The sequence below is a fragment of the Callorhinus ursinus genome, unplaced genomic scaffold (assembly GCF_003265705.2).
Source record: "Callorhinus ursinus isolate GAN/ISIS: 27379988/994484 unplaced genomic scaffold, GSC_fseal_2.0 scaffold8, whole genome shotgun sequence".
Classification (NCBI taxonomy): domain Eukaryota; kingdom Metazoa; phylum Chordata; class Mammalia; order Carnivora; family Otariidae; genus Callorhinus; species Callorhinus ursinus.
Genome location: NW_027397070.1, coordinates 42544902 through 42553267, shown reverse-complemented (window position 1 = coordinate 42553267; position 8366 = coordinate 42544902). Strand labels below are relative to the sequence as shown.

The 8366-nt window shown below is 50.3% G+C and overlaps 1 protein-coding gene and 1 long non-coding RNA gene across 4 annotated transcripts in view; one reads left to right on the top strand and one right to left on the bottom strand.

Annotated features, from left to right (window-relative positions):
• The window catches only part of SMOC1 (SPARC related modular calcium binding 1), a 150150-nt gene that overhangs the window by 94999 nt on the left and 46785 nt on the right, over positions 1-8366 (bottom strand). The window lies entirely within an intron of this gene.
• LOC141373178 (uncharacterized) lies at positions 5294-7047 on the top strand. The gene is made up of 2 exons (XR_012378883.1): positions 5294-6021; positions 6432-7047. It is a non-coding gene; the product is annotated as an uncharacterized lncRNA (long non-coding RNA).

Below are 8366 nucleotides of genomic sequence, written 5' to 3'. Positions count from 1 at the left end.
CACACACACACACACACACACACACACACACACACACACACACACACTGCCTGTAAAGTCACTTACAGACAAAAGGGAAGAAGAAATCATTTGGCCTATGCAGGACTGCCATGTGCCACGTAAAACCCAGTGTTCTCAGACCATCTTGGGCTGAAAATCCCCACTGCGTCGCTCAGACAAGGATTAATTACTGTTGTCCAGAGCCCAGGCTCACGTCTTACTTCACACAAGCGTGCGGCTGTTCTGGGCAGGGGAGAAATCCTGTTGACCCAAACTGGGCCAAGGAAAAGTAAATAGAACCATGTCAAATTCTACAGGCAGGAATGGAAGATTAGTGGAAAACCAAAGCAAGCCCCCTCCTGTGGGAGAGAGAGAATGGTTCTTCTGCTTTCTACCCTTCTAGTTCCTGGGCACAGAGGAAGTCTTTCTTTTAAGGATAAAGCCTGTATTTTACTTTAGAGAATCTTTTTCTTTTAGTCCAGACATTCATAACCCTTACGTCCACACTTCCCTCAAACACCAGGCCAGACAACCTGATTGAGAGGACATCTACCTTTGCACTGAGCAGCTGCTGTCTGGTAAGCAAGCCTGGGGAAACCACTCAGCAGAGGGTAGGCTGAATTTACCTGGGAGTGCCTCGGGGCACACCAAGCAAGGAATTGGACTTCTCGGGCTTTCTGACATGAGGTACGATGCCCACAAAGACTCAATACTGAAAACTTTTCATCCAGGCCCCAAAAGGGTTCTCAAGACCTTCAGTTAGCCAAGGCAATGTTCACAGTATAAAGATAAGTAAAACTAAAGCAGAATATCAAATTTGTATGTGTGTGTGTGTAGGTGGATGGTTAATAGCAACAGGTAACAGAGATAAGTGAATACACACACATATACACATATATAATACATATAGAGTACACACATGTGTACATATATACATATGTGTATCTTCCTCCCACTCCAGGGAGAGAGAGAGGGAGGGAAGAGGGAACAAAAGATAGAAGGAAATATACCAAAATGTTAACAGCCGCCATCTCCAAATGGTAGAAACACAGATAGGTTGGTTGGTTTGTTTTCCTTTGTGCTTTTATTTTCCAAGTTTCCTATTAGGGGGTTGAGGGTGAAGTACGCACAAAACCCCAAAAACATGGATCCAGACCTGCCTCTTCAGCACAGTTGCCCCCACGCTCCACCGCGAACTCCGGTGTCCTCTCGGGCTCCTCACAGCCTGAGGCCCAGGGCCCTCACGAGGCCAGGGACTGGAAGGAGCTTGTCCTCGCTTCAAGTGGGAGGGGGAAGGTGCTTTTCTCCTGGCTTCCTTATCTCCCAGGGTTTGATCAGACTTCCTGTTCTTCTGCATCACACACAACTCCTGTAAACAGGCACCGAACTTCCGTGGGGTGTCGTGCTGGGCCCAGGTGACCCTCTGGCAGCATCGATCTGGGCGACGGCCTCATCAGCACATCGTCTCCCCCTTCAGTTCAGGCGGCACAGCCAGGCAGTCCAGACTCGGAATCTCACCGGTCACGACGGACTCCAACCTCCCAGGCCAAAGCAAGGCTGTGACACGATCTGTCAGCTACCTCCTGAGCAGCCTTTGAAAAGCACACATGCGCCTGCACCAGCCTCAAACTACAGGGTGATGGATATGTTGTCATCTGGGGGTAGGGGTGGAGAGTGAAAAAAAAAACATGGCTAAAAATAAGGCCTTGCAGAACAAGCCACTCCAGCTTCCAGCACACGGGAGGGAAGCAGAGGACTATGGGCTCTCCCATCATTCCTGAAAACTGCCTTCAGAACAAAAATGTCCTTGCATGTACGTCCTTGCATGTACTTCCTTGCAAAGCAAACCAAATCCTGTAAGGTAGTTTTGCATCCTGGCTCCACAACATGCTACATTCATTCCCTGGAGAGAAATGTATCAAGCCCTCTCTGGGCCAGGCGTGGTGCTGGGCACTGGGCACGCTGTGTGGAATACGCTGGTCCAGTACCCGCCCCCCCTCCCCCACCCCGCATCATGGGCTGTGCTGAGTCTCTACAATTCTGCAGTTCGTATTTCACATATGCATGATGTCCTTCTAAGTCCTTAGTACCGCCAGGCTACAAAGTCAGGACACAGGCACAGACTTCAAGGATGGGATGGGCCGATGCAGGACATGCCACCCACATGCAGCAGATACCTTGTGGAAGGTTCTTCTCGGTCTGAATCACATCTTTAGTGGGCTACCCCCACTAAAGATGATACTCTTCCTCAGCTGATCCAAAAGAACAGACTGACTCTAAGGAGAACCCAGAGAACTCACTGGAAGACGGACTCAGACCAACTCCTGATGCTGCTCAAGCTAGCCAGAGTACTCGGGCTGCGTCAAGATCCAGAGATGAGGGGCACCTGGGTGGCACAGTCAGTTAAGCGTCCGACTCTTGGTTCCGGCTCAGGTCATGATCTCAGGGTTGTGATCTCAGGGTCGTGAGATCAAGCCCTGCATTGTGCTCCACACTGAGCACAGAGTCTGCCTGAGATTCTCTCTCCCTCTCTCTGCCCTTCCCACTTGTGCTCTCGCATGCGCGCTCTCTCAAAATAAAAATAAATCTTAAAAAAAAGATCCAGAGATAACTGCCTCCCAGCCCGGCCTCCAAGAGGATAGGGCTAAGGGAAATGTGCTAGAACGTTTGGTCTTATACAAGAAACTAGCCTTGTAGGGAAAGCAGAAAAAGACAATTTCTAAATTGCTCCCTTTTACCTCAATAGATATATCCTCCCAAGCCCTGATGCATTTTAAAGCATATTGGAAGACAATGCTTAAAGTAGAAGCTTCTTTGCTTTAAATAGATACTCCATGCCAGATCTAAATCTGCTGGAGTCTCAGTATCCACCAAAAAACTGCCAAAAAACACTATATTTTAGTGCAGAAGTTCCAAGAAAGAAGACTATATTTATCTAACCTAGACTATAAAACACCTAATTGCACACTTACATTTGCAAAGTACTCTAAGAGAAAGTTGGAGGGGAAGAGGCATTGGAGAAATAAATTTGGGGGGAATTCTCACTTATTGTATGACTTGTGTGTGCCAGGTACAGTGCTGGGCGTCTTATTTTAATCATTTTCATCAGTCCTGACAGGAACCCAAGAGGTAATAATTTGCATTCCACTTTGCAGATGAGAAAACTGAAGCTCAGGAAAGTTAAGCAATTGCTCAAGTCCACACAGTCAGAACCCAAACCCAGACCTATGACTCCACAATATCACAGGCCAACGCACCGAGTGAGGACCCACAAGAGTTACCTGATGTAAAAAAAAAAAAAAAAAGAAAGAAAGAAAGAAAGGAGGAGGAAAAGAAAAGGAAAAAAGAATAAAAGTTGTGCCTGGGTGGTTTAATTGCTTAAGCGTCTGCCTTTGGCTCAGGGCATGAACCCAGGGTCCTAGGATGGAGCCCCACATCTGGCCCCCTACTCAGCAGGGAGTCTGCTTCTCCCTCTCCCTCTCCCTCTCCGTGTGCTCTCTCTGTCTCAAATAAATAAATTAAATATTTAAGAAAAAAAAGAGTTACCTGATCTAGCCTTGGCTACATAAAGTCTCAGAGTTTTAAAAATTCAGTCTGACATGGTTATGTCCTTGCACAACTGAGTAAAGAAAACACAGACTCCTACGACCCAGCTACCACATTCTCGCCTCCTCCCTCCCAATCCCTTAAAAAAAAAAAAAGGGCCAAGAGGGCAGTGGGGAAGAGTGAAACCAAACAATGATTCTGGATCCTTCACAGGCCACAGCACCTGATCCCCAGCAGCTACTTTTCCAGGACCCAACACTTCTGGCCCCTGTGGTCCAGCTCCACCCCATCTTCCCATCTCACCTGGCTGAGAGCTGTTCTCAGCAGGTAAAAATATCAGGGACAGAGTGCAGAGTAACCATTCTATTTCTGATGTGGGGGGAGAGGGGCCTGTCCTCATTTATCAGTCGAGGGCAAGATGCATACCGGACTAGCTCAAAACCCCAACTGTCAGACAGCTATGATGTTGTTTAACAGAAACCAAGTCTGAGCCTTTCACAGGGCACAGCAGAGAAGGTGTTGCTTGGGAGGGTCATCTGCACCTGGCAGAAAATGCAGGTGTTAAGAACATAGACTTTGAGTAGACAGACCCAGGATCCCACCCCTGGACTGTGGACCTCATTCAAGATACTTAACCTCTATGAGTCTTAGTATCCTCATCTGTTAAGACAAGGAAATAGAGCAGTTTCTGTCAATGGCTGATCTGAAGATAAAAGAGTAGGTTGGCACATTAAAGGTTCTTGATAAATCTTAGATATTACTATAGTATTACTTCTGCTATCAACTCAGTCAGGATTTTTCAAACTGCATTCTGCAGTTCCACATATTCTCACTGGAGATCCTAGGGACTGTTTTGCAAATAAAGTGTTAAAATTTGGATAGCTTGTGAAGTAGTCCATTTTCTTTGTATTTTACATTTGTGTGGGTGCATTTCTTTCTAATTTCGTATTATAGTGATTTTCAACCCACAGCAATATCATCAAGATCCACGGCAAAAAGAAGTGGAAAATATTTGTTCTATAAAGTTATAAATTAAAAAATAGTACAATTATTCCTAACTATAGTCAAAAAAAGTCTTTTACTTGTTTTATGGAAATGGCAACAATGAATTTTTTATTTTTTATTTTTTTAATTTTTTTAAAAGATTTGTTTATTTATTTGACAGAGAGAGAAAAAGCACAAGCATGGGGAGCGACAGGCAGAGGGAGAGGGAGAGGGAGAAGCAGGCTCCTCACTGAGTAGGGAGCCCGATGCAGGGCTCAATCCCAGGACTCTGGGATCATGACCTGAGCCAAGGCAGACGCTTAACCAACTAAGCCACCCAGGTGCCCCAACAACGAATTTTTTAAATGAGAAATTAATGTGATCACAACCCTACCACCTGAATCTTTAAATCTTTAAACACTTTATGTTAGACCTCATTCTTTCCAATAAGGGGCACCAGCTTGAATTAATAAGATTAAAGATAATAAGATAAAAACTCTCTTAAGAATTAATTTCACAACAAAACTATACTCCTTTTTTGTCTATGCCTTTCTATGGGCGAAACTCAGAAGACCCCATCAATTTCAAAGTTTTGCTTTGCACAGCGTAGGATGTGCTTCACCCTACACACGCTAAAAATATGGTTTGATTTAATGTAAGAGTTCCGCGTCTTCAAGAATTCTGAAAAGTGCTGCCCGAGGCTGAGCTCATCCAGTGCATCTTATGTCACAGTTGCTCAGAACTTCTTGCAGGGTGACAGAAGGAGAACCAGTGTTCCCGTCCCCGCCCCCCAAAGCTTTCAGGCCTGGCAGACCTCCTTCGCTCCCTCCCTCTTCCCCATCACCACTCCCGTGGTCACTAGGAGAGGGCCACTAGTGTCTCTCCCTCTTCCGGCACAGGGGTTCCCAGAGCACAAGAGCTGCCCTTGAATGACTAGAACAGAGGGCCGCGGCACGCCCCAATCTGGCCACTGAGAGCAGGAAGCAGGCGGCGCCTGTACGCACAAAGCTACAACCGAAGCCCAAACGGCACCAAAAGTCTCTCTGGCTCCCACTGCCCCCTTTCCTCCTGACTCCTTTACGGCTGCCTTTGTTTCTCACTTCTGTTGCTCCTTTCATTCAGCGCCCCCACCGCACCCCGGGGAGACAGGGGCTGAGGACAGCCTTGCGGCAGTCTGGGAGTGCCATCCGCAGAGGGGCCCAAACAGCAGAGGGAGGTCAGCACCGGTGTCTCAGCTGTAGCCCAGCGCCGCGGGCAGGCACTATACTGCAAAATACACATCCCCGTTTGCGACAAAACCAGGGTCCCCCCGCCTCCCCCAGGGGGCCCTTCCGGAAGCTGTGCCCACCCCTTCCACACATCTCTGGCAAACCAAAGCAACCTCCCCCGCTGGCTAGAAAACACGGGGCAGCGGCGACAAAGGGTGTTCCCATGCCTTTGAGCATACCCGCACCGGACACCTGGCTTGTTGGTGAACACCTCCGGTTTCAGGTAAGGGATGGCAAAGCCACTCTTTGGCTGAGGACTCCTGGGACAGGTGAACAGCTCCGCGGCTCTGGCCCTAACAAGGCTGGTGTCCCCTCCTCCCGGCGTGCCTTCTGCTTCCCTTCTCCTCCGCTCCCCCCTCGAATCCAGTTCCCTTATGGCCAGACCACGGCTGCGTAACAAGAGGGAAGCGTGGAGAAAGGCCTGCGCCAATGACAAGAGTCAGAAGTAGAAAGGCGGATTCCAGCCGCAAATCTGGATGGAGTCTGTCAAGGAGGCTAAAACTGGAGGGTGGCCCTTTCTTTCCTTCCTGCCCCACCTTTCCCTACCCAACCTTGACGGCTGCCATCACTATCACCACACACCTACCAGCTGCCGCCTTTTCTCATCAGCAGAGTTTTCTTTTGTTTTCATAGATGGGACAGGCCCTGGCGTGGCTACAGCCTTCCTCTGTCGTCCTTTCTAGACAGCGAGCCGGTCTCTAGAAATCTTCCCTTCGGTCTAATATAAGTACCTCACACTGCAATTTCAGCTTGTTTCCTTCTGATCAACTCAGCAGTTATTTCTCGAGTACCCATTAGAGGCCTGACCCAGAGCCGCCGTGGGGTACAGAACAATGCGGTCTGCCCCCTTCCCTCCAGAAGCCAACGCTCTGGTTGAGGAGAAAAGATCAACCAGGAAGAAGGGGCCAACACTGCCTGCCCCGCTGACGATGGTCTGACGCAGTGACAGCAGAAGGGGCAGAGGATCTGGGGGAAGGCGGAGTTGCGGCCGCGGAGGACTCGGCGGAGGGTTGTGGACATGGGCTCCCTGAAGGGTAAGTACCGTCGGCGCCCATGGCCGAGAGGAGGAAGGGAGAGCACTTGGAGCAGAAGAACCGCGCACGTGCATGGCGCAGCGCACAGACCAGTTTGGCTGCAGCAGAATGTCGGTGTGAAGACAAAGTGGGGTGCCTCCTTCCTTCGGACCAGAAGGACCCCTTGGGTGGGCCTGGGTAGGAAAGTCACTTCATAAAACTGGCGTTTTCCGCTGGTTGCTGGTTCGTCGGAGCGCGGCAGGGAGAAGGGGCTGACGGGAAAGAGAATAAACGCAGAATGGGCAGTTAAGAGGCACTGGCAGAAATCCAGGCAGGAGGTGCTGACAGTGGCCTGGGCTACCCGGTGGCAGTGGGGATGGAAAGAAAGAATCAATACGGGAGGTGGTTTAGAGGAAGATTCTGGAAATGGCTGTCACCATCTTCTGGGTCCAGCCTGCTTCAGTAAATGCGATGTAATTAGGTCACCTCCTGCATTCCCCACTCCAGGCCGAGAGCCACTTTAGGCACTGGAGGATGAGTGTCCTTGTCAGGGAGTGAGCTGCAGAAGCGCTCTGTCGCCAGTCTGGCTCCTCTCGGGACCATCTCTCCGGGTCCCCCCGGAGAGGGAGCTCTCCCAAGCCCAAACCCTGGAGGCCAGCAACCCCGGGCTCTAGTGTCCCAGGGGGGCCCCTTCTCAGACCTGTGACCCTCCAAACTCCACCCAGGGACCCGGCTGCTGGCTCCCACCCAGCAGTGTTGGGAAGTGGCTGGGTGGTGTTACTCTGCACCCTGTCGGCTGCCAAAGGGAAAAAGATCCTTCCCCAAAGTCACAGCTTGGTTCAGGCAATTTAAACTAATCTTCCACAGAAGATTCAATATCCCCTGACCCTCGCCCCAAGCACAGACCCAGCCACCCTTAGAAATGTCTTTGGCACAAGACAAGTGCCACACAAGTGCCACCTCCTGGGTGAGGTGGCCCAGCAGCTGACTCATGGGACCAACCGTGCACTCACTCGGTGACCTGGCTGGAGATGTGCGGGGATGGGAAGGGCACCAGCAGGGGTGTCCATCACCAGGGGTGGAGACAGGATGGAGGCAGAGGACGGAACAGGGCCAGGGATGACCCAGAAGCAAGGTAACAGAAGTACCTGTGCCTGGTGCAGCCCAGTCTCCAAGGCAGACCTAGGGGTCAGGCTGCTCTCTCGGGGGCTGTGACACCCTCCTGGCCTGCCCCCCACCTCCTTAGATGAAGACCACGGTGGGCATGGAGCTAAGCTAGCCCCTGGTGAGTTGTGCACCAGACCTTACTTGAACCTCCAGAAAATAGACTATCCCCAGCTTGGTCCAGATACCACAAAGAGGTTTCTTTGTAGGAAGGCTTCCCTCCTCCTTTGCCAGCCTGAGCCCCCCACCCCCACCCCACTGCCACCTCAGGCCTGCCTCCTTCCATGTCCACACCAAGAAACAAGCCCCGTGGAGTCTGGCCAAAATCCCAGTTACTACTAAGAAGTCCCACCTGTGTTTAATCCAGACCCAAGAAGCTCTTTATTAACTT